A 27,921-nucleotide genomic window follows, 5' to 3' on the forward strand; every position below is an offset into this window, starting at 1 on the left:
TGTTCTTTGTAACTATTATTTATAAAGGCTGCATAACATGGGATCTTGTAAGAATGTCATAAGTTACTTAATCATTCCTCCATAGTTAGATATGCAAGATGCTTCCTTTTTCTTTCTCTCTCTCTTTTTTATGATTTTGTAAAACTGTGAGAAATGTCTTCTTCACAACATTTTCTCCATATTTAAAATTATTTCCTTAGAGCCTAGGCCAGATAGCTTAGTTGGTCAGGACATCATCCCAAAGCGCAGAGGTTGCCATGTCGATCCCTAGTCAGGGCACATATAGGACCAGATGGATGTTCCTGTCTCTCTCTCCCTTCCTCTCTTGCTAAAATCAATAAAAAATAAATAAGAATTTATTTCCTTAAAGCATAGTACCAGATCTGCTTTGAATGAAGAGGTTTTATTATATAATAACATTTTGCTTTCTAAAAGGTTTATGCCAATTTATATTTGTCTTTTCCAAATAACAGAGTGCCTTTTTTACTAAACACTGATTAACATTGGATAACATTGTTATTTTCAGTCTTCTATTCAGTCTGTCTATTAATTTGATAGACAAAATACATTTTTTAAAAGATTTTATTTATTCATTTGAGAGAAGAGAGAGAGAGAGAAAGAGAGGAGACACAAGGGCGGAGGAACAAGAAGCATCAACTCTCATATGTGCCTTGACCAGGCAAGCCCAGGGTTTCGAACTGGCGACCTCAGTGTTTCAGGCCGCTTTATTAACTGTGCAACCATAGGTGAGGCAATAAAATACATATTATTGCTATAACTTTTTTTTTTTTCATTTTTTCGAAGCTAGAAACAGGGAGGCAGTCAAACAAACTCCTGCATGCGCCCGACTGGGATCCACCTGGCATGCCCACCAGGGGGCGATGCTCTGCCCCTCTGGGTCGTTGCTCTGTTGCATCCAGAGCCATTCTAGTGCCTGAGGCAGAGGCCACAGAGCCATCGTCAGCGCCTGGGCTATCTCTGCTCCAATGGAGCCCTGGCTGCAGGAGGGGAAGAGAGAGACAGAGAGGAAGGAGAGGGGGAGGAGTGGAGAAGCAGATGGGCGCTTCTCCTGTGTGCCCTGGTCGGGAATTGAACCCGGGACTCCTGCACACCAGGCCGACGCTCTACCACTGCACCAACCGGCCAGGGCCTGCTATAACTTTTATTGAAAAAATTGGCGTCAACCTGGAAACACTGAGGTTGCCGGTTCAAAACCCTGGGCTTGCCTGACCAGGTGGTGGTGCAGTGGATAGAGCGTCAGACTGGGATGCAGAGGACCCAGGTTCAAGACCCCGAGGTCACCAGCTTGAGTGCGGGCTCATCTGGCTTGAGCCAAAATCTCACCAGCTTGGACCCAAGGTCGCTGGCTCGAGCAAGGGGTTACTCAGTCTGCTGAAGGCCCACGGTTAAGGCACATATGAGAAAGCAATCAATGAACAACTAAGGTCTCGCAACGAAAAACTGATGATTGATGCTTCTCATCTCTCTCTGTTCCTGTCTGTCTATCCCTGTCTATCCCTCTCTCTGACTCTCTCTCTGTCCCTGGAAAAAACAAAAACAAAAACAAACAAACAAAAAAACCAAAAAACAAAAAACCCTGGGCTTGCCTGGTCAAGGCACAAATGGGAGTTGATGCTTCCAGCTCCTCCCCCCTTCTCTCTCTCCTCTCTAAAAATGAATAAATAAAAAAAAAAGAAAAAAAAAAGAGAAAAAATTGTGAATGAGGCAAAACAGGTTTCCATATGTTTGTTAATTAGTTATATTCCCTCTTTTAGGAATTGTTCGCATACTTTGTCCATTTACCTTGAAATTTCAGAATATCACAGAAATGTCAGTCTTTCTGTTGAAAAGGATAAAATAAAAAACCCCAAATCCAGCATTATAATTGAACTCTTTTTCAAAAAATTTAAAAAAAGATTTTATTTATTGATTTTACAGAGAGAGAGAGAAGAATGAGAGGTGGGATGTATGAGAAGTATCAACTCATACATAGTTGTTTCACTTTAGTTGTTCATTGATTGCTTGTCATATGTGCCTTGACCAGGCAAGCCTAGCATTTTGAACTGGGTACCTCAGTGTTCCAGGTCGACACTCTATCCACTGTGCCACCACAGGCCCAGGGGTCCCCAAACTTTTTACACAGGGGGCCAGTTCACTGTCCCTCAGACCATTGGAGGGCCGGACTATAAAAAAAACTATGAACAAATCCCTATGCACACTGCACATACCTTATTTTAAAGTAAAAAAACAAAACGGGAACAAATATAACATTTAAAATAAAGAACAAGTAAATTTAAATCAACAAACTGACCAGTATTTCAATGGGAACTATGCTCCTCTCACTGACCACCAATGAAAGAGGTGCCTCTTCTGGAAGTGCGGTGGGGGCCGGATAAATGGCCTCAGGGGGCCGCATGTGGCCCGCGGGCCATAGTTTGGGGACCCCTGGGCTAGGCTATACTTGAACTTTTAATCCTCCAGACAATTCTCTGATGTGATTACTGTTATCTCCATTTTGCAGATGAGAAAAGTGAGCAGGAAGAGATTAAGTATCTTGCCTAAGGTCATGCACTTAGATTCTTCTAGAATAGGTGTTGGCAAACTATTTTTTAAAAATGTTCATTTATTGCCTGACTAGGCAGTGGCGCAGTGGATAGAGCGTCGAACTGGGATGCAGAGGACCTGGGTTCAAGACCCCGTGGTTGGCAGCTTGAGCACGGGGCTCATCGGGTTTGAGCAAGGTCCACCAGTTTGAGCCCAAGGTTGCTGGCTCGAGCAAGGGGTCACTCGGTCTGCTATAGCCCCTCGGTCAAGGCACATATGAGAAAGCAATCAATGAACAACTAAGGAACTGCAACGAAGAATTGATGTTTCTCATCTCTCTCTCTTCCTGTCTGTCTGTCCCTATCTGTCCCTCTCTCTGACTCTCTCTGTCTCTAAAAAAAAAAAAAAAGTTCATTTATTGATTTTAGCAAGAGAGGAAAAGAGAGAGGGAGGCAGGGGGAAGGGGAAGGAAGGAGGGAGGGGGAGGGAAAGAGAGAGAGAGAGAGAGAGAGAGAAATATTGATCTGTTCCTGTATGTGCCGTGATTGGGGATTGAACCAGCACCCTCTGTGCCTTGGGATTATGCTCTAACCAACCGAGCTATCTAGCCAGGGCCAGGGTTGGCAAACTTAAAAAAATTTTTTTCCCCTATTGATTGAGAGATTGGGGTGGAGGAAAGGGAGAGAGAATCATCAACTCATTGTTCTACTTAGTTGTGTAATCATTGCTTGGTTCTCCTATGTGCCCTGACTAGGGATCGAACCTATGACCTTGGTGTGCTAGGATGATGCTCTATCCCCTGAACCACCCGGCCAGGACGGGGTTGGCAAACTTTTGGGTAAAAGGCCAGAATATAAATATTTTAGGCTTTCTGGGCCATTTGGTTCTTTTGAAAATATTCAACTCTGCTATTGTCTTGTGAAAGCAGACAAAGACAATACATAAATGAATAAGCATGGTTGGGTTCCAGTAGAACTTAATGGACCTTGTCTGGTTGGCTCAGTGGTAGAGCATCGGTCAAGTATGTAGACGTTCTGGGTTTGATTCCAGGTCAGCGCACACAGGAGAAGTGCCCATCTGCTTCTCCACCCCTCCCCCCTTCTCTCCCATCTTGGCAGCCATGGCTCCATTGATTCAAGGGAGTTGGCCTGGGCACTAAGAATGGCTCTATGGCCAGGTTAAAAATAGTTCAGTTGCCAAGCAACAGAGCAACACCCCAGATGGGCAGAGCATTGCCCTATGGGGGGTTGCCAGTGGATCCCAGTCTGGGTGCATGCAGGAGTCTGGCTCTCTGCCTCCCCTGCTCTCACTAAATAAAAAAAAAACTTAATAGATTCAAAAAATTGAATTTCATTTGAGCATCATGAAACATTACTATTCTTTTGATTTTTCTTTTAGCCATTTAAAAATGTAAGCCACCCCTAAATGTAAGGGCCCTGGCTGGGTGGCTCAGTTACATTATCTTGGCATGCTGAGGTTGTTGGTTTGATCTCCAGTCAGGGCACCTGTGAGAAGCAACCAATGAATGCACAATTAAATGGAACAATTAAGTGGGACAAGTTGATGCTTCTCTCTCTCTCAAATCAGTGGCAAAAAAAAAGTAAATAAATAAAAGTGTAAGAACCATTCTTAGCTAGTGGGTTGTAGAAAAACAAGGGGTGGACTGGATTTGGTCCACTGGTTGAGTTGTAGTTTGCCAACCCTTGTACTAGAATCTAGGCTTTCCTGGATTCCTCTAGAACCCAAGCCTAAACCACCGACTTAGGGCTATACAATTACTGGCATAAAAACAGAATAGGAAGTCCAGAAATAGACCCATACCTTTATGGTCAATTAATATTTGACAAATGAGGCAAGAACATACAATGGGGTAAAGCTAGTCTATTCAATAAATAGTGTTGGGAAATTGCACAGATAATGTACAAAACAATGAAACTAGATCACCTTCTTACACCATACATAAGAATATACTAAATATGAATTAAAGATTTCAATGTTAGACTTGAAACCATTAAACTCTTAGAAAATACAGGCAGTAAAACTTGGACATTTCTCTAGCAATATTTTTTCTGATATAGCTCCTTGAGCAAGGGAAATAAAATAAAAAATAAACAGCCTACTGGTTGGCTCAGTGTGTGGATGTCGTGGGTTCAATTCCTGGTCAGGGCACACTAGGCAAATGTCTACTTCTCCACCCTTTCCCTTCCCCCTTCTCTCTCTCTCTCTCTCTCTCTCTCTTCCTCTCCCACAACCATAGCTTGACTGATTGAGCAAGTTGGCACCAGGTGCTGGGAATGGCTCCAGTGGCCTCCACCTCAGATGCTAAAAATAGCTTGGTTCCTGAGCAATGGAGCAATGGCTCCAGATGGGCAGAGCATTGCCCTATAGGGGCTTGCTGTGTGGATCCCAGTCAGGGTGCATACAGGATTCTATCTCTCTGCCTCTCCTCCTCTCACTAAATAAATAAATAAACAAACAAACAAATGGGATTACAGCAAACCAAAAAAGTTTTTATTTATTTATGTTTTTGTATTTTTCTGAAGTTAGAAGCTGGGAGGCAGTAGACTTCTGCATGTGCCCGAATGGGATCCACCTGCATGCCCACCAGAAGGCAATGCTCTGCCCATCTGGGGCGTTGCTCCATTGCTTCCATAGCCATTCTAGCACCTGAGGCAGAGGCCATCGAGTCATCCTCAACGCCCGGGCCAACTTTGCTCCAATGGAGCCTTGGCTATGGGAGGGGAAGAGAGAGATAGAGAGGAAGGAGAGGAGGAAGGGTGGAGAAGCAGATGGGCGCTTCTCATGTGTGCCCTGACCAGAATTCAAACCTGGGACTTCCATACACTGGGCAGACGCTCTTCTGCTGAGCCAACCGGCCAGGGCTCCAAAAGATTTTTTAAAATTGATTGATTGATTCTAGAGAGAGAAACATTAACCTACTGTTTCACCTAATTTATGAGTTCATTTGTTGACTGCTGCTTGTGCCCTGACTGGGAATCAAACCGGCAATCTTGGTGCATTGCGATGACATTCCAACCAACTGAGCCACCAGACCAGGGCCAAACTAAAAAGATTTTGCACAGTAAGGAAACCATCAACAAAATGAAAATACAACCCACTGAATTGGAGAATATATTCACCAATAATATATCTGATAAAGAGTTAATATCCAAAATTTATAAAGAATTTATAAACTCAACACCAAACAAATTGTAAACAATAGAATTAAAGAATGAGCACAAAACCTGAATAGACACGACTCCAAAGAGGACATACCAACAGACATATGAAAAGATGCTCAATGTCACTAATCATCAGAGAAATGCAAATTAAAACCACAATGATCCAACAGAAAAAATAATCCACAATAATATAACACCTCACGCCTGTCAGATGGTTGTCATCAATAAAGCAACAAACAAGTGTTGGTGAGGCTGTGGAGAAAAGGGAAATCTTGTGCACTACTGGTGGGAATGCAGACTGGTACAGCCACTGTGTGTAAAGCAATATGAAGTAACCTCAAAAAATTAAAAATGCCCTGGCTGGTTTGCTCAGTGGTAGAGTATCAGCCCAGAGTGTGGAAGTACTGGGTTCAATTTCCAGTCAGGGCACACAGGAGAAGTGCCCATCTGCTTCTCCACCCCTTCCCCTCTCGTTTCTCTCTCTCTCTCACTCTCTCTTTCCTTCCTGCAGCCATGGCTCAATTAGAGCGAGTTGGTTCCAGGTGCTGAGGATGGCTCCATGGCCTCCATCTCAGGCACTAAAATAATGGTTCTGGTTGCAACAGAGCAAGGGCCCCAGATGGGCAGAGCATCGTCTCTTGGTGGGCTTGCTGGGTGGATTCCTGTAGGGGCACACGTGGGAGTCTGTCTCTGCCTCCCCTCTTCTCACTAAAATAAATAAATAAATAAATAAATAAATAAATAAATAAATAAATAAATAAAATAGCCTGACCAGGCGGTGGCGCAGTAGATAGAGCGTCGGACTGGGATGTGGAAGGATCCAGGTTTGAGACCCCAAGGTTGCCAGCTTGAGTGCAGGCTCATCTGGTTTGAGCAAAAAGCTCACCGGCTTGGACCCAAGGTCGCTGGCTCCAGCAAGGGGTTACTCAGTCTGGTGAAGGCCCACGGTCAAGGCACATATGAGAAAGCAATCAATGAACAACTAAGAAGTCGCAACACGCAACGAGAAACTAATGATTGATGCTTCTCATCTCTCTCTGTTCCTGTCTGTCTGTCCCTGTCTATCTCTGCCTCTGTAAAAAAAAAAAAAAAAAAAAAAAAAAAAGTGGAACTGCCTTCCCTGGCCAGGTTGCTCAGTGGATAGAGCATCGTCCTGGCATACCAAGTTCGTGGGTTCCATCTTTGCTCAAGTCACATATGAGAAACAATGAGTACACAACTATATGGAACAACTAAGTAGAACAAGTTGATGCCACTCTCAAATCAAAGGAAAATTAAAAAAAAAAAAAAAAAAGAAAGGAAATGACTTATGACCCAGCGATTCAATCTTTGGAAATACATCCGAAGAAACCCAAAACACAAATTAGAAAGCATATACACACCACTTCATTCATTGCAGCATTATTTACAATAGGCAAGATTTGGAAGCAGCCCAAGTGCTCATCAATAGATGAGTGGATAAAAAAGTGTGGTACATTTAAACAATAAGGAAATCTTACCTTTTTCAACAGCATGGGTGGACCTGGAGAGTATATGCTAAGTGAAATAAGCCAGTCAGAGAAAGATAAGTACCATATGAGTTCACTTATATATGGAATCTATTGAACAAATTTAACAGGCAAAGAGAAACAGACTCATGGATATAGAGAACAGACAGACAGCTGTCAGAGGGAAGGGGGATTGGGAGCTGGATGGAAAACAGTGAGGGGATTAAGTAAAAAAAAGTCACCCCAATAAATTCATTTAAAAAAAACAAAGAAAAAAAAACCTCCAGAATATTCTCCATGTAAAAAATTAAAACATTACAGGTTAAACTGATTATAGTTCCTCCTTGCCCCTGGCCGGTTGGCTCAGTGGTAGAGCGTCGGCCTGGCGTGCGGGGGTCCCGGGTTCGATTTCCGGCCAGGGCACACAGGAGAAGCGCCCATCTGCTTCTCCACTCCTCCCCCTCTCCTTCCTCTCTCTGTCTCTCTCTTCCCCTCCAGCAGCCAAGGCTCCATTGGAGCAAAGATGGCCCGGGCGCTGGGGATGGCTCCTTGGCCTCTGCCCCAGGCGCTAGAGTGGCTCTGGTCGCGGCAGAGCGAAGCCTGGAGGGGCAGAGCATCGCCCCCTGGTGGGCAGAGCGTTGCCCCTGGTGGGCGTGCCGGGTGGATCCCGGTCGGGCGCATGCGGGAGTCTGTCTGTCTCTCCTCGTTTCTAGCTTCAGAAAAATACAAACAAACAAACAAAAAACCTGATTATAATTCCCCCTTTATTATCATCATCATCATCATCATCATCATCATCATCATCATCAAGAGGAGGGGAAGCAGAAACAGACTTCAGCATGTGACCCTACCAGATGTGACCCTACCAGGATCCACCTGGCAAGCCCCTTAAGGGCAAAGCTTTGCCCATCTGGCCAGTGGAACTATTTTTTTTAGCGCCTGAAGCTGAGGCCAGAGAGCCTGGGGCCAACTTGCTGGAAACATCAAACCATGGCTGCAGGTAGGGGAAGAGAGAGGGGGAGGTGGGGTGGAGAAGCAGATGGTCACTTCTCCCATGTGGCCTGACTGGGCATTGAACCCAGAACAAACAAATGTTGGGCTGATGCTCTACCACTGAATCAAGCAGTCAATGCTGATGATATTTCCTTTTGATGGGCACCCTATCCCCTATCTTTCCCATTCCCTCAAAACAGCTACTAGTATCAGGTTTGTATACATCCTTTCAGAATTTTTTTTTGTGTGCTCTTTCCAGTAAGTTTTTGCTTCTTAAGGGTAGTTATCTTTGAGTCTTCCCATACATTTTTATTTTTTATTTTTATATTTTATTTATTCATTTGAGAGAGAGAGAGAGAGAGAAAGAGAGAGAGAGAGAGAGAAGAGGGGGGGCAGGTATGGGTAAGCACAATGTTAATAGTAGTTGCTTCTCACATGTGCCTTGACCAGGCAAGCCTGGGGTTTCGAACTGGCAACCTCAGCGTTCCAGGTGGACCCTCGATCTACTGCACCACTACAGGCCAGGCCCACACATTTCTATAAAGCAAGAATACAGAGAGGGAAGACTTTATTCAGCAGACACAATCCTAGCTAACTGTGGAAAGGGGAGAGATAAGATACATCTACACATGAATGCTATTTGTTAAAGGCAGTCTGAGTATTCTTTGATCAGTTTAGATCAGAGGTCCCCAAACAGACCGTTGGAGGGCTGCACTATAAAAAAAAACAACTATGAAGAAATCCCTATGCACACTGCACATATCTTATTTTAAAGTAAAAAAACAAAACGGGAACAAATACGATATTTAAAATAAAGAACAAGTAAATTTAAATCAACAAACTGACCAGTATTTCAATGGGAACTATGCTCCTCTCACTGACCACCAATGAAAGAGGTGCCCCTTCCGGAAGTGCGGTGGGGGGCCACATACCGTAGTTTGGGGACCTCTGGTTTAGATGAACAATAAAGGCCTCCCTTGAACTGAGTAGGACTGTTAAGGTTTCCATTGTTTTTTATTGTGTAATTGGTTTAATAGTAACTAACAAGTTAGTAACTAGCATAGGGTCTTGCACAAAGATCAGTACATTAATTCCCTACTCAATTTACTTAGATCTGTTGTGCCCAAAGGTTACAAACAGGGTGTGAAAATAATTACAAATATTTATAGGATGAACCCGGGACTTCTGCACGCCAGGCTGACGCTCTACCACTGAGCCAACCGGCCAGGGCCTTTTTTAGTAGTTTTTGTTGCACTCGCCGGGTAAAACAAACACTGGAGACGTTTGGAGAGTTTTAGACAAAGTTTTATGGCCAAGAGAAAAAGAAAACAAACAAACAAACAAACAAACCTGCGCAGGGGTGAGCTCAGGTGGCAGTCACCAGAGTCACACCGAGCGCCTACAGTCTAGGGGTTTTTATAGCGTAGCAAGCAAGCGGTTCATACAGAAGCGAATTTTTGCGTTTAGCAATTGGCTAGGGAGGTCGTGCGCAGTTACAGGGGGGGTATTACTCAGTGGAGAATTTCAAACATAAACTTCTGATAAGGGTCTCTGACTCAATGCAGGATGTTGCTGAACTCTTTGTTCTCAGTGTCACAGGGACCTTGTACACTCTTGGCAGCCCCAGCATGTCAGTACTCCCTGAATCTAACAGTTTTTATTACAAAGGAAAACTCGAATTGAGAGGTAAGGCCTGCAGGACTCCATATTCCATGTACTATATATCTAGTCTGGGATACTTTTTTTTTTTTTTTCCTGAAGCTGGAAACCGGGAGAGACAGTCAGACAGACTCCCGCATGCGCCCCACCAGGATCCACCCGGCACGCCCACCAGGGGCGACGCTCTGCCCACCAGGGGGCGATGCTCTGCCCCTCTGGGGCGTAGCTCTGCCGCGACCAGAGCCACTCTAGCGCCTGGGGCAGAGGCCAAAGGGCCATCCCCAGCGCCCGGGCTTTCTTTGCTCCAATGGAGCTTTGGCTGCGGGAGGGGAAGAGAGAGACAGAGAGGAAGGAGGGGGTGGGGTGGGGAAGCAAATCAGGGGTGGGGAAGCAAATCAGCGCTTCTCCTATGTGCCCTGGCCGGGAATCGATCCCGGGTCCCCCGCACGCCAGGCTGATGCTCTACCGCTGAGCCAACCAGCCAGGGCTGGGATACTTTTTTTGAACATCAAATAGCCAAGGTAATGCGAAAATACTTTAAACTTATTATTTCCTCCTTTCTTCTTTTTAAAAAATCTCCCCCGTTATTCCTAATTCCGGAGTTAAAACAGATGAGATCTTTTTTAAGAGTATTATTCATTGTTTGGAGAGAGAAAATCTGGTTTGGGTATGAGGCAGCTTAACAACTCAACCTCTCAGCCTTTTTTCTTTCTTTCGTTTTTGTACTTAAAACGGAGACAATCCCTTTCGTAAACACGGTTTTATAAAAGGCTGACATTGAGTAGGTGTTCAATAAATGTTAATCTTTTCACACGGAAGAGGCATGGGAATGCAGAATTCAATCCCACATTTTTTCCCCCCCAGAGACAGAGAGAGTCAGAGAAAGGGACAGGGACAGAAAGAGATGAGAAGCATCAATCATCAGTTTTTTGTTGCGATACCTTAGTTGTTCATTGATTGCTTTCCCATACGTGCCTTGACCGCGGGCCTTCAGCAGACCAAGTAACCCCTTGCTCGAGCCAGCGACCTTGGGTCCAAGCTGTTGAGCTTTTGCTCAAGCCAGATGAGCCCACGCTCAAGCTGGCGACCTCGGGGTCTCGAACCTGGTTCCTCGAACCTGGGTCCTCAGCATCCCAGTCTGAGGCTCTATCCACTGCGCCACCGCCTGGTCAGGCTTACATTTTTTTTAATAGGTGATTTTTCTGGGAATTTTCATATGAGTTTCTTTTATTTTTATTTATTGGATTTTAGCCAGAGAGGAAGGGGGAGAGAGAGAGAGGAGCATTGATCCGCTCCTGTATATGCCCTGACCCAGGACCGACCTGCAACCTGTGCTCTTCCGAACGATGCTAACCAAACAAGCTATATAGCTACGGCGGATCTCACATTAACAGGACATGTCGCGAGGACCTCAGATTCTATGGAGGTTCCTTCTGAAGCCCGCCTGGAGCCGCCAGTACCGTGGCTAGCGGTTGGAATATTCCCGCCTAGAGGGCGGGGCGGAGCGCAAGCTCGGGACTGTGAGTGGGTGTGGAAATCCTGTCCCGCCAAAACTACTCGCAGCAAGAACCATACTCAGCCACCTGGCTGAAGGCAGCCAGTGGTATCTGATACTAGCCCTGTCGGCTTACCTTTTGGGCCTTTCCTCCACAGTAAGTCTTACACGCACCGCCTATGAACCTGTGAGGGAAGGACTGCGCTGGTGAGTGCCAGTGCGGTGAGGCAAGCTGGGAGTCGTAGTCCCCTCGCACAAGGTTTGCTGCCAGGAGTGGTTGGATACGTCACGTGACGCGAGCAGGGAAGCGAATTGGGTGCCTTGGAGGTCATCATAGCGCGACAACAAGCTGTTTTTGTGGACGTCCTGCATGCTATGGATGTTCGCTCTTAATAACTCCGAGTACTACGAGCAATCCTGTGCAATCTCTTTCATCTGCTCCATCACCCGCCTCCCCTCCCCGCCTTGGCGCTGCCCGCCTTCCCAGGTTGGCGTTGAGGTGGCTTGAGGAAACGGTGCACTATGTGGGCGGGCTGAGGAGCCATGCATCAGCGACTTGCAGTGGCCCCTCCCCCGCTCGTGACGTAAAGGTCACGTGACGCGACGGGCAGCCTCTACCGCCGCCGCCGCTTTGTAAGAGGCACATTGGCAGGTAACGAGCGGCGGCGGCGGTGGCGGCGGTGGGTCCCGAGTCCAGAGAGAACAGCAGCGGTAATTGGCACCCTCTCTCCTCCTCAGTTCTAGGGCCCTCAGCGCTGCGGCGTGCGCTTGCTAGCGTTGGGTTCAGCTTTTCTACAACCCTCTGTATCCTCCCCGAGCGCCCACCCGTGAAGACCGGGCCGAACTCCCCTCTCCAGCTTCATTCCTCCTCAGTATGCCGAGGCCCGGACGCGCTCCCTTTTCCCGGCCCGCTGTCCCGTGCTTCTTCCTGCCTAACCGCGACCTAGTCCGCACGGCCCCACCCAGCCCCAGGGGGCGCTTTCCTCTCCCCCAACCCCTTCTGGTTTCTGTCCTGGTGGGTGTGGTTTTTTATTTTTTCTTCGTCCACATCGGTCCCTTCCTGACTGTCCCCTGGATCTCCCGCGCCATGCTGACGCTCCCCATCCTGACCAGCTTTTTGTTTTGACGCTTGTCGCTCACTAGTCCTGGGACTGGCCCTCTTAGAGTCCAACTTCTGTGCTCTCTAGCCTTTCCCGGCTTACCTGGAGGCATAGTTCAACTCCACTTCTTTTTATTCTGGATGGCTTTGGTGTCAGACTCTTGGGACTCAGTTTTATTCTCAGTCCCTGTTCCTGTTGGCGCTTTATAAACTAAAGCGCTTCCTGTTATAATACATATCAAAATGTTATTCTTTAGGTAGTGCATTACATCTTTTTTCTCCCCTCTGAATCACTTTCTCACTTGGCTGTCCCACCTTTTCCCCTGGATTTTCAAACTAATTAATTACCCAGGCATTTTAAGTGCCACCACTCTCTTATTTTTGTTCTCTCTAGGAGTTGATCTCATCATCATTTCCTGTTATTTCCTGTTTGACATAATCTTGTAGTTTACTACCACCTCTTTTGGATATTGTTTCTACTTATATCCAAGGTATATGGTCTGTCAATATTTAAGCTTACTGTCTTTTTTCAGCACCTGTGTGTCCTAGCAATTGAGAGCTTTTTAAGGCCTCCGTAAGGTATCAAAAGATTTTTTTCTGTGTAATATAAAAAGTATAGGGTATAGGACAGATACATGGTGATGGAAGGAGACTTGATGGGGTGATGAGCGCAATACCATATACAGATGATGTATTATGGACCTCAGTTCTTGAGTTTGGCGAAGAAAGAATTCAGAGCCAGGAACACAAGTTATAAGAAAAAGTTGATTTAGAAGATTACAGAGGTAGTAAGTGATAGTACTTTTTAAACCAAGAAGTATGTGAGTATTGGTGTGTTTCTCACTTTTTGCTGTGATATGTACATCCTTTTTAGTGTCAGTTTGTCTGTAAGATGGACATGACGCCTAAGAGCCCCTGTGTCCTAAGTATTAGGTGCCTATAGTGGTGCCTGTCCGTCTCAGGAAGAAGAAATCCCACTCTCTTTACATGATAGGACCTTCCAGTACAACATCTCTTACCTTCCTGCTAGGGCTGTCCTCCCATTGCTGTGAAAGCTTCCCTTATCTATCATTAGGCAGAAATGATTAGTTTCCCACACTACTCTTCTGTCATCCAGTGAGTTCCTCCTAATTTTCTTCCTTATGGCTGGTTCACATGTGTAATGAGATTTCTCCCCACCCCTGTCTGGCTTGTTTCTCACAGCTGATTTCCTCTTTTTGCTTCCTTGTTGCCTCTGACCCTCAATAATTAAACAATTCAGAGAATGGAGATTTGTGTTGTGATTGAGATGTGGCTGAAAATGGTGGCATGAGAATGAGGCCATGGGAAAAGCTTGTGGGTAATTGCCTCTCCTGCCTGTTTCCTGCTGCTCTGGTTTCCTCTGGCCTCTCTCTTTAAGTGTGGGCTGGACCAGCAGTAGTCACATGGAGCTGCCTTTATGACAAGGCTAGAACAATAATAACATCTCTGCTTCCTTTTCCTGGTAACTAACTGGTGCAGTTTGTGCAGTGTTCACCAGAATGTCTCATGGTCTTAACCTCAGTGATTTTTATTGTTTGGTAATAAATTGTAGGAGAGCATGGAAAAGAATGTGGGAACTGGTTAATATCTCTACTCTTAAGTATAAATATAAACTGCATGTAGAAAGTATAAACCAGTCTTCAAGATTTCAGCTGGTTTGAGGTGAAGCCTTAACTTTGTAAGTGTTAGTCTTAAAGTGTGGATTCTGTAGTCCTTTTATTATCTTACTCTTTATTTATTGGTTTTAGAGAGAGGAAGGGGGAGAGAGAGAGAGAGACAGAAACATTGATCTGTTCCTGTATGTGCCCTGACTGGGTAGTGAACCGAAAACCTTTGCATCTTGGGCAGAGGCTTTAACTAACTGATCTATCTGGATAGGGCTAGTCCTTTTAATTTTAATTTTTGAAATGATGACTTACTGTAAGATTTCTTTGTTACAAGACACTTTTTGGTGTAAGTGTATTATGAGGGTTTAATACCTGCCAAAAGCTGTCTGTGAATTCACAGATTGAAGTTCTTCCGCTCTTGAACATATTATTTTTCTTTGTGATGTAACCTGTAGGTCAGCAAATACGGGTTAGCTCTTAGTTGTTAATTTGAGTAAATGGAGTGTCCTTTAAAAGTTGAGTGTTATGGCACCTGTGGTGTTGACTGATGATATGGTGAATCGCTGCTCTATCTTAGGAGCAGCTGTTTTTTTTATTTTCCTCTTCGCCCTCCTCTACAAAAAAGAGTCCAGATGTAACTTTAAGGAAGGCAAAGAGAGAGGAGACTTGTGGGAAATATCACCATGTAAGCCTGTGGTAGGTTTTGAAATGATTTCTTTTTTTTTATTGTATTTTTCCAAAGCCAGAAATGGGGAGGCAGTCAGACAGACTCCCGCATGCGCCCGACCGGGATCCACCCGGCACGCCCACCAGGGGGCGATGCTCTGTCCATCTGGGGCATCGCTCTGTTGCGACCAGAGCCACTCTAGCGCCTGGGGCAGAGGCCACAGAGCCATCCTCAGCTCCCCGGCCAACTCAGCTCCAATGGAGCCTCGCTGCAGGAGGGGAAGAGAGAGAGACAGAGAGAAAGGAGAGAGGGAGGGGTGGAGAAGAAGATGGGCGCTTCTCCTGTGTGCCCTGGCTGGGAATCGAACCCGGGACTCCTGCACGCAAGGCCGACGCTCTACCACTGAGCCAACTGGCCAGGGCCTTGAAATGATTTTGACTCAACTGTCAAGTATTTAGGAAAAGATTCCTTTTTTTTTTTTTTTAATTTTTAGAGGGAGAGAAGGGAGAGAGAAACACCATTTTTTTTTCACTTATTTTTGCATTCATTGGTTCATTCTTATATTTTTGCCCTGACTGGAGATCAAATCTACAACCTTGATGTAACAGGATGATGCTCCAATTTTAATTTTTTTTTTTTTTTAAGGAGAGAGACATAGGAAGGGGTGGGGGAGAGATAGAAACTTTAGTTGTTTGTATTGATTGCTTCTCATACATGTTTTGATGGGTGGGATGGGGGGAACTCAAGCAGAGCCATTGACCCCTTGCTCAAGCCAGGGCCCTTCAGGCTCAAGCCAGTGACCCCAGGATCATGTTGATGATGCCACGCTCAAGCCAGTAACCCCTCACGCAAGCTAGCAAACCCGTCCTCAAGCCAATGAGCCTGTGCTCTAGCTGATAACCTTGGGGTCTCGAACCTGGGCCCTCAGCATCCTGGGTCCACGCTGAGTCCATTGTACCAGCACTGGTCAGTCCCATTTCTTTTTTTTGTATGTGTTTTTTTTCTGTGAGAGGAGGGGAGGCAGAGACAGACTTTCCCATGCCCCCCAACCGGGATCCACCCAGTGAGCCCACTAAGGGATGATAGTCTTCCCATTTTGGGCCCTTGCTCTGTTGCAACTGGAGCCAGTTTTTAGCGCCTGAGGTGGAGGCCATGGAGCCATTCTCAGTGCCTGGTGCCAACTTGCTCCAATCAAGCCATAGCTGCAGGAGGGGAAGGGGGAGAGAGAGAGAGGGAGAGAGAGGGAGAGAGAGAGAGAAGCAAGAGGGGGAGGGGTGGAGAAGCAGATGGGCTCTTCTCCTGTGTTTCCTGACTGGGGATTAAACCCAGGACATCCACACGCCGGAATGATGCTCTACCACTGAGCCAACTGGACAGGGCCTTTTCCTTTTTCCTTTCCCTTTCCCTTTCCCTTTCCCTTTCTCTTTCTCTTTCCCTTTCCCTTTCCTTTCTTCCCTCCCTCCCTCCCTCCCTCCCTCCCTCCCTCCCTCCCTTCCTCCCTTCCTTCCTTCCTTCCTTCCTTCCTTCGACACACGCATGAAAAGGAGTCTGTATCTCTGCTTCCCCTCACTTAAAAAAAAAAGTATAATATGTTGATTTTTAGAGAGGAGAGAAAGGTGGTCTTGGTGGGGGAAGCGGGAAGCATCAACCCATAGTTACATCTCGTGTATACCTTGACTAGGTAAACCTGGGACCCTAAAACAACGACCTCAGCATTCCAGGTCCATGCTCCATCCATTGTACTACCACAGGTCAGGCCAAAGGATTTTTTTAGAGTGATAGGTGGCCATAGGTGCATGCAGCTTGGTAAATACTAAAAGTTACTGAATTGTACACTTTAAAGGGTAAACTTTGTTCATTAGACTTCAGTAAAGTTATATCGGTTGAATAAACATAATATATTTTTTATTTTTTTTGTATTTTTCCAAAGTGAGAAGCTGGGGTGGGAGGCAGGCAAGCAAGCAGACAGACTCCCGCATGTGCCCAACCGAGATCCACTCGGCATGCCCACCAGGGGGCTATGCTCGGCCCCTCTGGGGTGTTGCTCTGCTGCAGTCAGAGCCATTCTAATGCCTGAGGTGGAGACCATGGAGCCATCCTCAGCTCTAGGCCAACTTTGCTCCAATGGAGCCTTGGCTGCAGGAGGGGAAGAGAGAGAGAGAGAGAAAGGAGAGGGGGAAGGATAGAGAAGCAGATGGACTCTTCTCCTGTGTGCCCTGATTGTGAATCAAACCCCAGGACTTCCACACACTGGACTAATGCTCTACTGCTGAGCCAACCGGTCAGGGCCTAAACATAATATTTTGAAATAAATAGTATCAGCTGAAAAGAGTGGTCAGTGTACATTAATCTTATAGTTGCTACCATTTATGGTAGCTGTTAGGATCTGGACTAAGCACTTGAAGTACATTATCTTGTTTGGTGCTCCTTAGAAGCTTGAGAAAGAGTGAAGTACTTGCTCAGGGTTACCCAATCTAGTAATTTAGGGAACCCAGGTCTATGTGACTTCCAAACCTGTGCTCTTAATCACAATACTGAACTACTTTGCCATTCTGAAATACTGATATCTGGGAATACAGCCAAGTGCTAGCTGATAAGTCAAACAATGTCCACATTTGTGGTACACAAGCCTAAGATTTTGCACTGGGTGGTGGAAAATGAGGGATGGATATGTAGGTGGGGCCCTTCAACTCCTGGCCCGTTTCAATCATTGAGCCCACTTATCTATTTTATATATTGGGGTTTAGTCAGAGGATTGATTGGACTTGGTATTTGCAGTAAAAAACAATCTGCCTTTGCTTTGGTTTTTCATTCTGGTTTTACTAGCTTTTCTTATCAGTATGGTGAGCTGGTCTCTAAGCCCTCTGCCAATTCAGGTACATTCTATGAGGAGGTCAAGGCATACAGCAGCACTGAGAAGTATCAATTGATAGCACACCCTGAGAAGAGAGACAGATGAAGGCTATAAAATTACACTTAAAAACTCAAAAAACTCAAGCTTTGACCTGTGGTGGCGCAGTGGATAAAGCTTCGACCTGGAAATGCTGAGGTCGCCGGTTCGAAACCCTGGGCTTGCCTGGTCAAGGCACGTATGGGAGTTGATGCTTCCAGGTCCTCCTCCCTTCTCTCTCTCTGTCTCTCTCACTCCTCTCTAAAAAACAAACAAACTCAAGCTGCTGTTAAGTAGGGTTGTTTAGTATATTGTTAAGTGTCCCTAAAATGCCACAGTTATGAACATCGAGTACAGTAATTGTTTACATTGAAGGACAGAAAACGAGTAATGGGGGGTAATTCAGTATGCTGTTGAGAAAGCATGCAAGTGGAAGGTGGAGCAAAAAACAGGTGTCATATGGGAGAATAACAAGCCCAGTGTTACCAAATTAAGAGCTGTACTTTATCGAGGAGTTGATGGTTTGTGAATAGAAGTTGATGAATTTTAGCAGTATTCTGGAAGAATAACAATCCATTTTGGCATTAGTTTAACAGTTTATGTAGTTCAGACAGGTAAATAAGGGCATGAAGTTTCAGTGAACTCGAGAGGCAATTATTGATACAGTAGTTTTAATAAAGGTGCTTTGTAACTGCTGAGTTATATATGTGACAGATTGGACATATTAGCACTAGTACTGGACAAGGGCTACCTAACTTACTCCTAGAAGACAAGGGGGAGGCTTTAAGTACAAACAGTGACCCTTTATTCAGATACCTATACTAAGTTGATGGCAGAGAAAATGTAAGGGAAGACAGATCTAAAGCTTGAAATCCCCTCTGACTTAAATGTGTGTGGGAAGAAATGGTAGAATTAAAAGAATGGTTTAAAGGTTTTGAGCTCTGGAGCACTTGAAACATATTAGTCACTTGGAAAATTTTTGAAGTTTTCTAATGAGGTGATTCTGGAGGAATTTTTTTTTTTTTTTTTTTTTTAGAGAGACAGAGTCAGAGGGATGGATAGGGACAGACAGACAGGAACGGAGAGAGATGAGAAGCATCAATCATCAGATTTTCGTTGCAACACCTTAGTTGTTCATCGATTGCTTTCTCATAAGTGCCTTTACCGTGGGGCTGCAGTGGACCGAGTAACCGCTTGCCTCGAGCCAGCGACCTTGGGCTCAAGCTGGTGAGCTTTTTTGCTCAAGCTGATGAGCCCATGCTCAAGCTGGCGACCTTGAACGTGGGTCCTTCCGCATCCCAGTCCGACGCTCTATCCACTGCACCACCGCCTGGTCAGGCAAGAAAAATTTGGCTTATTGAACTTCTATTCCCATCAGGCAGATTTGCCTGTAGTTTGTCCCCTTCCTTTCCCTTTGTAACTGGGTCTTAGGAAGAGGAGAGAAGCCAAAAGGAGAAGGTGACTTCTCCCTGCTTCTATCCCCTTTTCTACAAAGGGCTTGGGACAGAGCAGCTAGTAAGAAACTGATCTTGCTCTGATGGGTACAGAACTGGAAGGAAGGGAGAAAGAAGGGGAGTGAGAATGGGAAGACAAAAATGTATAAAAATATGTCTCAATCTTTATCACAGACTAAGATATTTATCTTGCTCTAATGACTGAGACTTGATTTTTAAAAAGAGGATAGGTGAGGGATTAGGTTAAACTAGGGTTTAGAGATATGATAGGAAAACATGAGATGGGAACATTCAGTTGGCAATTTAGTACCACTTTTTGTTTTTACCCAGGAAATAATCCCTCTTTCTTATTTTTTTTTCTCTTGCTTGCTCTTTTTCTTTTGATACTTGATAAAATGCATGCTAATATTGGTGGATGCTTGCTGGAGAATAAGGTTGTCTCAATCACTCAAGCTAACGTAGAAGTCATTCTGGTCTGGCCTGTGGTGGTACAGTGGATAAAGTATTGACCTGGAACACTGAGGTTGCTGGTTTGAAATCCTGGGCTTGGCCTGACCTGTGGTGGTATAGATAAAGTTCCAATCTGGAACACTGAGGTCGCTGGTTTGAAACCCTGGGCTTGCTGGGTCAAGGCACATATGGGAGTTGTTGCTTCCTGCTCCTCCCCTCTTCTCTCCCTCCTTTTCCGTTCCTCTCTCCCTCTCGCCTTCTCTTCCTCCTCTCCTCTCCTCTCTCTCCTCTCTCTGAGGTCAATAAATAAAATCTTAAAATAAATGATTAAAGTTTGAGGGCTTACTCTGTATAAAACTTGGGGTGGAACTCCCCCCCACACCCCCCCCCAAAGAAAAAGAGTGATTATTTTTTTTCATTGATAGAGAATCATAACTCATTCCATTTAGTTGTGTACTCATTGATTGCTGCTTGTATGTGCCCTTACTAGAGGGTCAAAACCTGTGATCTCTGGTGCACCTGGTTAACGCTTTATCTGCTGAGCCACCTGGCCAGGGCACAGTGCAGATGATTTTAAAATAAATGGCAAAGAACTTCAAAGATTGCATTGTCCTTGGGCTCAGAAATTAGTTTTGGAAAGTAGCCATACTGTGCTGCCCAGAAGTTATGCAGATACATGAATGCTGCTACTTTGGAGAAATAGACCAAGGACTGGAAAGAAAACAGTGATATGATGAATTTATTTAGGAAAGCAATTCCTAGGTATGTCCTGGAATTGGAATAGATTCAGACTAATTCCCCACGTTTATTAATGCTTACAATAACTGATGTAGAATCAGAAAAAGATAAATCAGTTATATTGTACTGTAATTGCCAAGGAAGAGAAATATGTGTTGCATTGTAGAAGGCATTCACATCAAAAAGGGTTAGAACCAAAAGCATATTGGCCCCTAAAGAGTTTTATATTCCCATAATGTTTGATTCCTCAGCTGAACATGTGATAATTGAGATGTATAATGCTACCTTGCTTTTATATAATTGTTTATGTGTTAATGTTCAGTGATAAAAGCATGATACAGCCATTTCTAGTGGATCACATTAGTGCAAAAGAAATAGAAAATACTGGAAGGATATTTACTTAACTGTTAACTGGTTATTTTGGGGTGGTGGAACTAACTATACAGAGAGAGGAGGGGGGGGCAGTAGTAGTTGCTTTACACTAGCTGTTCATTGGTTGCTTGTCCTATGTGCCTAGACTAAGCAAGCCCAGGGTTTTGAATCAGCTACCTCTGCATTCCAGGTAGGTGCATCACCACAGGCCAGGGTGGGCAGTGGAACTATAATAGGTGGTGGTTTAATTTTTTTCCACTTTTCAGTATTGTTTTGGGACTTCGTATAATAACTGTGTAACTATTACATGGGTAAAATAATAAATGTGAAATTATGCCTTTTTAAGCTTTCTAACCTTTCAGTTTGAACCACACAGGATCAAATTTTTTTTTTTTTTTTTTTTGTATTTTTCTGAAGCTAGAAACGGGGAGAGACAGTCAGACTACCGCATGCGCCCGACCGGGATCCACCCGGCACGCCCACCAGGGGCGACGCTCTGCCCACCAGGGGGCGATGCTCTGCCCCTCCTGGGGCATCGCTCTGCCGCGACCAGAGCCACTCTAGCGCCTGGGGCAGAGGCCAAGGAGCCATCCCCAGCGCCCGGGCCATCTTTGCTCCAATGGAGCCTTGGCTGCGGGAGGGGAAGAGAGAGACAGAGAGGAAGGAGGGGGTGGGGGTGGAGAAGCAAATGGGCGCTTCTCCTATGTGCCCTGGCCGGGAATCGAACCCGGGTCCCCCGCACGCCAGGCCGACGCTCTACCGCTGAGCCAACCGGCCAGAGCCAGCATCAAAATTTTTATCTAAGGTTCTTGGAGGGCAAAAATCCTCAAACTTTATTGTGCATCAAGTTTTGTTTAAAAAGAGTTTCTGATTCGGTAATCTGGGCTGACCTTGAGAATTTTCATTTGTGACCAGTTCTCAGATGATACTGATTTTACTGGTCCAGACACTACACTGAGAATCACTATTCCAGAGTAGTGGTTTGATATCCCCAATGCACATATGTAATTTCTTTCTTTCTTTCTTTCTTTTTTTTTTTTGTATTTTTCTGAAGCTGGAAATGGGGAGGCAGTCAGACAGACTACCGCATGCGCCCGACCGGGATCCACCCGGCATGCCCACCAGGGGGCGATGCTCTGCCCATCTGGGGCATTGCTCTGTTGCAACCAGAGCCATTCTAGCACCTGAGGCAGAGGCCACAGAGCCATCCTCAGCACCCGGGCCAACTGTGCTTCACTGGAGCGTTGGCTGCGGGAGGGGAAGAGAGAGACAGAGAGGAGGGAGAGGGGGAGGGGTGGAGAAGCAGATGGGCACTTCTCCTGTGTGCCCTGGCCAGGAATCGAACTCAGGACTCCTGCACGCCAGGCCGACGCTCTACCACTGAGCAAACTGGCCAGGGCCTTGAGATGTAATTTATATAAAATAAAATTCATCCTTTATAATTTATATAAAGTAAAATTCATCCTTTATATAAAATAAAAATTTATCCTTTATAGGCAGTCCTTGAGTTATGAATGAGATAGGTTCTGTAGGTTTTTTTTTTTTTTCAAGAGAGAGACAGGAAGGGAGAGATGAGAAGCATCAGTGTAGTTGCAGCATTTAAGTTATTCATTGATTGCTTTGCATATATGCCTTGGGGAGGGGGCTCAAAGTGAGCCAGTAACCACTTGCCATCAACCTTGGGCATCAAGCCAGAAACCTTGAGCTTCAAGCCAGTGAACTTTGGGCTCAAGTCACTGACCATGGATGGGGTCATGTCTATGATCCTGTGCTCAAGCTTTGCGACCTCGGTGTCTCAGATTGATGCTCTATCTACTATGCTACCACCAGTCAGACTGGAGGTTTTTCTTTTTTTTTTTTTTTTTGTATTTTTCTGAAGTTGGAAATGGGGAGGCAGTCAGACAGACTCCTGCATGCGCCCAACCAGGATCCACCAGGCATACCCACCAGGGGGTGATGCTCTGCCCATCTGGGGCATTGCTCTGTTGCAACCAGAGCCACTCCAGCGCCTGAGGCAGAGGCCATAGAGCCATCCTCAGCTCCCGGGCCAACTCAGCTCCAATGGAGCCTTGGCTGCAGGAGGGGAAGAGAGAGACAGAGAGGAAGGAGAGGGGGAGGGGTGGAGAAGCAGATGGGCGCTTCCCCTGTGTGCCCTGGCTGGTAATCGAACCCGGGACTCCCGCACGCCAGGCTGACGCTCTACCACTGAGCCAACCGGCCAGGGACTTTTTTTTTTAACAGAGAGGGACAGATAAGGACAGACAGGAAGGGAGAGAGATGAGAAGCATCAATTCTTCATTGTGGCATCTTTTTTTAAAATTTTTAAATTTTTTTAAATTTTTATTTTTTTTACAAAGAGCGAGAGTCAGAGAGGGATAGATAGGGACAGACAGACAGGAATGGAGAGAGATGAGAAGCATCAATCATCAGTTTTTCGTTGTGGCACTTTAGTTCACTGATTGCTTTCTCATATGTGCCTTGACCCCGTCGGGGCTATAGCAGACTGAGTAACCCCTTGCTCAAGCCAGCAACCTGGGGTCCAAGCTGGTGAGCTTTGCTCAAACCAGATGAGCCTGCGCTCAAGATGGTGACCTCGGGATCTTGAACCTGGGTCCTCGGCATCCCAGTCCGACGTTCTATCCACTGCGCCACCGCCTGGTTAGGCCATTGTGGCATCTTAGTTGTTTGATGATTGTTCATTGATAGCCTTCTCATATGTGCCTTGACCAGGGGGCTACAGTAGTGTGAGTGACCCCTTGCTCAAGCCAATGACATTAGGCTTAAGCCAGCAACCACGGGGTCATGTCTATGATCCCACGCTCAAGCCAGTGACCCTGCGCTCAAGCTGGTGAGCCTGCACTTAAGCTGGCGACCTTGGGGTTTCAAACCTGGGTCCTCCATGTCCCAGTCCAATGCTCTATTCACTGCGCCACCACCTGGTCAGGCTGGAGCTTCTTAAGCTGAATTTGTATGTAAGTGGAATAGGTATATTTACCTATTAAATGCAATTTAGATGTCAACATAGGATTTATTTTTACCTTCTGTGCATATAAATACTTAAACATTTTCAAATGCAACCTTAAACAATCTTCAATGATGCCAAAAATGAGGGACTTGTTAGAGAGAATGGGACTGGTGTTAGAGTCAGGATTTTGTTTTTTTTTTGTGACAGAGACAGAGGGACAGACAGGAAGGGACAGAGATGAGAAGCATCAAATCTTTATTACGGCACCTTAGTTGTTCATTGATTGCTTTCTCATGTGCCTTGACGGGGGTGGGGGGGCTACAGCAGACCAAGTGACCCCCTTGCTCAAGCCAGTGACCTTGGGCTCAAGCTGGTGAGCTGTGCTCAAACCAGATGAGCCTGCGCTCAAGCTGGTGACCTTGGGGTTTTGAACCTGGGTCCTCTGTGTCCCAGTCCGACGCTCTATCCATGGCGCCACTGCCAGGTCAGGCTACTAGAGTCAGTGTTTGATTCTGCTGCTGGACTCAGTTTCTTGAAGTAGGCATCAAGAGATGTTTGTACAGAGCTTTTATTTTTCTCATCATAAATGGCCCTGTAGCATCTCAAGCCTTCAGTAACTGTGGTAAACTTCAGGGAACCTCTGTATCAGGATCTTGCTTCTCTAACTTTGACATTGCTGCTTCAGTGAGATTAGAAGCATCAGCTTACTCTTTTGTAGGCGTCTTTTTCAGTTCTGGACTTTCTTGGTCCCTGTTTTTCTCCCTAAATGCTGTCATCTGTTGCTTTAGTTCTATAAGGTCTTCATAGGTTAGTTCTTTGCCATGGGAGTGAAGTAAATCTGTGATACGGTTTTTACTGATGTCCAACTGCAGTTGATTACCAATAGCCCTTACGTTGCTAAGTTCATAAGTGAGCTGTATGTAAGTTGGATGTTTGTATCTCTGGGACTTACTGTACACAATTTGAGTGGATTTTGGTATATTCACAAGGTTGTGCAAACATCACTATTTCTAGACATATATATATATTTAACAGGGACAGAAAGAGTCAGAGAGAGGGATAGATAGGGACAGACAGGAACGGAGAGAGATGAGAAGCATCAATCATCAGTTTTTCGTTGTGACACCTTAGTTGTCATTGATTGCTTTCTATATGTGCCTTGACCTGGGGGCTACAGCAAAGTGAGTGACCCCTTGCTCAAGCCAGAGACCTTGGGCTCAAGCTGGTGAACCTTGCTCAAACCAGATGAACCCGCGCTCAAGCTGGAGACCTCGGAGTCTCGAACCTGGGTCTTCCGCATCCTAGTCCGACACTCTTATCCACTGCGCTACCGCCTGGTCAGGCTATTTCTAGAATATTTTTATTCCTGCCTCCCGTACTCCTCACCAGAAAACCCCATCCTCGTTAGCAATCACTGTCCATTCTTGACAGCCAGTAATCTATTTTTTTCCTCTATGGATTTTCCTATTCTGGACATTACATATAAATGGAATAATACAATATGCATATGTTGTCTTTTGTGTCATTGATGTGAACTTTTCTGGGTGAACTGTTTTCATTTCTCTTAGGTATGTACCTAGGAGTGGAATTGCTTGGTTATATGATAACTCTGTGCTTAACTTTTTAGGAACTACTTGGAGGACTTTTTTTCCCACCATTGATTATTTTCCTTTTTGGGAGAGGGAGAGATGGGAAAGGAGAGGGGGAGAGAGAGAGAAGAATCAACTTGTTCCACTTAGTTGTGCACCCATTTATCATTGCACATACATGCCCTGACTGGGGCTCAACCCAGCAACCTTGGAGTTCAGCAGGTGACCCCAGGATCGAACTGGTAACCTCGGTGTTTTGGGACTCTATCCACTGTGCCACTGGCCAGGGCTGCTTGGAGAACTTTGAAGAACTTTATGTCTGGATCCTATTCTGAGCAGCTCTGATTAAAAATAAAAATACAGTTATTGAATTTACAGAGAGAGGAGGAGGTGGGGGGGGAGTGAGAAGTATCAGCTCATAGTTGCTTCTCTTTAGTTGTTCATTGCTTGCTTGTTGCTTATTTTATATGCCTTGACCAGGCAAGCCCAGGATTTCAAACTGGCGACCTTAGAGTTCCAGGTCAACTGGTTAGGCTAAAATTGGTTTTACAGAGGAAGGAGGAGAGAGAGAGAGACATAGATTTGTTTTGCTACTTATTTATGCATTCATTGGTTGATTCTTTTTTATTTTATTTTTATTTTTTTACAAGGACAGAGAGAGAAAGGGAGAGAGATAGACAGGGACAGACAGGCAGGAATGGAAAGAGATGAGAAGCATCAATCATTAGTTTTTCGTTGCAACACCTTAGTTGTTCATTGATTTGCCTTCTCATATGTGCCTTGACCGCGGGCCTTCAGCAGACTGAGTAGCCCCTTGCTCAAGCCAGCTATCTTGGGTCCAAGCTGGTGAGCCTTGCTCAAACCAGATGAGCCCGTGCTGAAGCTGGCGACCTCGGGGTCTCGAACCTGGGTCTTCCGCATCCCAGTCTGATGCTCTGTATACTGCGCCACCACCTGGTCAGGCTTTTTTTTTTTTTTAAATAGAGACAGAGTTTGAGAGAGGGATAGATAGGGACAGACAGACAGGAATGGAGAGAGAAGAGAAGCATCAATCATCAGTTTTTCGTTGCAACACCTTAGTTGTTCATTGATTGCCTTCTCCTATGTGCCTTGACCGCGGGCCTTCAGCAGACTGAGTAACCCCTTGCTCAAACTAGCGACCTTGAGTCCAAGCTGGTGAGCTTTGCTCAAACCAGTTGAGCTTGTGCTCGAGCTGGCGACCTTGGGGTCTAGAACCTGGGTCCTCGGCATCCCAGTCCGACACTATCCACTGCACCATCGTCTGGTCAGACTGGTAGATTCTTGAATGTATTCTGAATGGGGATCAAACCCGCAACCTTGGGGTATGAGGATGGCACTTTGGCCGTTGAGCTACCTGGTTTTATTTTTTCAGAAATTCCTCAAGTGATTGTATTGTGCAGCCAAGTATGGTGATGGATGGTGATCCATTATTCCAGTGTGTTAATCTTTATTTGATGCTGAGATTTTTCTGATGTTTCCGGAGGCAGTATTACTTAACATTTGGACACAGATAGAATGGTGCATTTAGCTGTTAAGTATGCTGACCACCTGGGTTGAGACTTTCTGGTGTTTCATGGATTAGCGGTTTTTCTGGGCTCCTCCTAACTTGTTTTTACCATTCTATTGGTTCTTCAGGCCCACTGTGCCACCATGGGATTAGAATATGGCAGGAGAGAATAGCATAATTATTCAGTATAGGTACACCTTGTTTTATTGTGCTTCACTGGTGTTACGTTTTTTACAAATTGAAGGCAAGACCCTCCACCAGAAAAAAAAAAAGATTACTGCTCTATTGTGGTAGTCTGGACCTGAAACCAGAAAATCTCCAAGATATGCCTGTAATTCCTTGTTGCCAGAGCCTTTGAGAAACTTAGAAGTTTTCAGAAATGGAGATTTAAAGCACAAAGCAGGCTATAGGCCCTGACCAGAGAGCTCAGTCGGTTAGAGGGTTTTCCTGTTATACCATGGTTGTGGGTTCGATCCCCTGGTCAGGAAACACAAGAATCAGTCAACAAATTTATAGATAGGTGGAACAACAAATTGATGTTTTCTCTATTTCTCTTTCCTCTCTAAAAGGAATAAATACAAATTTGAGGAAAGAACAGACTATAGTTGTGTATACACAGTTGTGGCACTGTGTATGTGGGTGGGTACAGATTCTGGAGGAGCAAGACCAGATAATAATACATAGGAAGCTGAACAGAATTTAATGGAAGTAGAGAAAGAAAAAAGAGAGACTGTTTAATAAGAATTATTACTGAATTTATGAGAAAACCATCAATGTTATTATGTTGTACTAAGTGGATAATTTATTAGAAATTTTGTTTTAATTTGGTCTCTTTTTTATTTTATTTTATTTTTTTAAAGTTTTTAAAAAAATTTTATTTATTCATTTTTAGAGAGGAGAGAGAGGGGGAGAGAGAGAAACAGAGAGAGAGAAGGTGGAAGCATCAACTCCCATATGTGCCTTGACCAGGCAAGCCCAGGGTTTTGAACCGGCGACCTCAGCATTTCCAGGTTGATGCTTTATCCACTGCGCCACCACAGGTCAGGCTTATTTTATTTTTTAAAGATTTTATTTATGGATTTTAGAGAGAGAAATGAGGTAGGGGGAGGAGTAGGAAGCATCAGCTTGTAGTAATTGCTTCTTGAATGTGCCTTGCTTGGACAAGCCTGGGGTTTTGAATA

The 27,921-nt window shown here is 45.1% G+C and overlaps 1 protein-coding gene, 1 long non-coding RNA gene and 1 other non-coding gene across 10 annotated transcripts in view; 1 reads left to right on the forward strand and 2 right to left on the reverse strand.

Annotated features, from left to right (window-relative positions):
• Positions 1–11,615, reverse strand: part of LOC136394536 (uncharacterized) — a 35,994-nt gene extending 24,379 nt beyond the window's left edge. Inside the window, exon 1 of the long non-coding RNA XR_010749205.1 lies at positions 11,497–11,615. This is a non-coding gene — a long non-coding RNA (uncharacterized lncRNA). The remainder of the gene's footprint in view (positions 1–11,496) is intronic.
• A 347-nt stretch (positions 11,616–11,962) lies between these two features.
• Positions 11,963–27,921, forward strand: part of UBAP2 (ubiquitin associated protein 2) — a 112,772-nt gene continuing 96,813 nt past the window's right edge. For all 8 annotated transcript variants that reach the window (XM_066367783.1, XM_066367787.1, XM_066367784.1 and 5 more), the window contains exon 1: positions 11,963–12,071. The gene's annotated coding sequence lies outside the window, so the exon portion shown is untranslated. The remainder of the gene's footprint in view (positions 12,072–27,921) is intronic.
• Positions 15,101–15,176, reverse strand: TRNAA-UGC (transfer RNA alanine (anticodon UGC)). Its single transcript has one exon. It is a non-coding gene; the product is annotated as a tRNA-Ala (tRNA).

The sequence above is a fragment of the Saccopteryx leptura genome, chromosome 2 (assembly GCF_036850995.1).
Source record: "Saccopteryx leptura isolate mSacLep1 chromosome 2, mSacLep1_pri_phased_curated, whole genome shotgun sequence".
Taxonomy (NCBI): domain Eukaryota; kingdom Metazoa; phylum Chordata; class Mammalia; order Chiroptera; family Emballonuridae; genus Saccopteryx; species Saccopteryx leptura.